Raw genomic sequence first — 1,391 nt, forward strand, 5'->3', positions numbered from 1 at the left:
TCATGAGCCACTGAATTGCGTTTGTAATCTATCCTTATGATGAAAGGGCCTGTATATTTGACTCTTTGCGGGATACAAACAAAGCAGGCTACAGGAACTTTGAAAGTGTATTGAGATAGTAAGTGACGGAACTTATTCATTAACAGCTAACATACGTGTTAAATTGTCATTGACACAAGTGTTTTTTCGTACAGTGCTTATAAGAAGTACGTGCAAGATCCTGACTGCTATGATCGGAGATCCGAGAAGAAGAATATCAAGAATGGCACGAAACTAAAACTCGGGCGCGAGTTCCCGGTAAGTACATCAAAAGTCCTTTGTGCTATTATATCGAGCATGCTCTCTACTACTGCTACTGTTGCTGCTATTGCTATTGCTACTACTGCTACTGCTACTGCTACTGCTACTGCTACTACTACTGCTGCTGCTACTGCTGCTATTGCTACTGCTCCTGCTGCTGCTGCTGCTACCACCACTACTACTACTGTTGTGGCTACTGCTACTGCTGCTCCTCCTACTACTGCTACTACTGCTACTGCTGCTACTACAACTCCTCCTACTACTACTACTCCTGCTCCTACTCCTGCTCCTACTACTGCTACCACTACTGGAATCTCTCTTTTTCTGTGTGTGCGAAAACCCACGGAAAAAATCGAATACCATCAGAAAAATATTTTTCTGACGGTGTACCATCAGAAAATAACCCACAAAAATAGAATGACAGAAAAATCAACTTTTTCTGTGGGTTCACCGTCAGAAATAATTTTTCTGTGGGTCTCACATGCACAAAAAATTGTGTTCACCCAGATTAAAACTAATTTTTCTGTGTGTTAATCCACACAGAAAAAAAGAAATAAACGCACAGAAAAACACATGTTTTTTTCTATTGGTCTAGTGAACTCACAGAAAAATTCATTTTGCCCAGATTAAAAATAATATTTCTGTATAGCCAGCCTCACAGGAAAAAAAAGTTAAACACACAAAAAATTTATTTTAAAACAGTAGCAACAGCATATTAAAATATATATTGTCCATACAGTAATGAAGTCTACAAGCACGGCTCATAACTAATGACTATCATCATATTTCATCATACATGAATAGTATCATTTAGCCATGCATCAACATGTTACATTCAGCAATCTCGATACATATAATCAGCATGAAAGTTGTTACATATCATTGTTGTTCATAACAATGGACTCAATGTTTCAATGTCATTATACAGTTACAAAACACAATGTTATTGAAACCATATAAACAAAGCACGTCTACTGATCAACATATCTACAATCTGTTCTCAAACTAAGAAATTCCCAAAGCCTCCTGCAAAAGACCATTTTTCATTAATTAGAATAATCTTGTGAATAGGAAAAAATATTCAGAGGTAA

The sequence above is a fragment of the Miscanthus floridulus genome, chromosome 15 (assembly GCF_019320115.1).
Source record: "Miscanthus floridulus cultivar M001 chromosome 15, ASM1932011v1, whole genome shotgun sequence".
Classification (NCBI taxonomy): Eukaryota; Viridiplantae; Streptophyta; class Magnoliopsida; order Poales; family Poaceae; genus Miscanthus; species Miscanthus floridulus.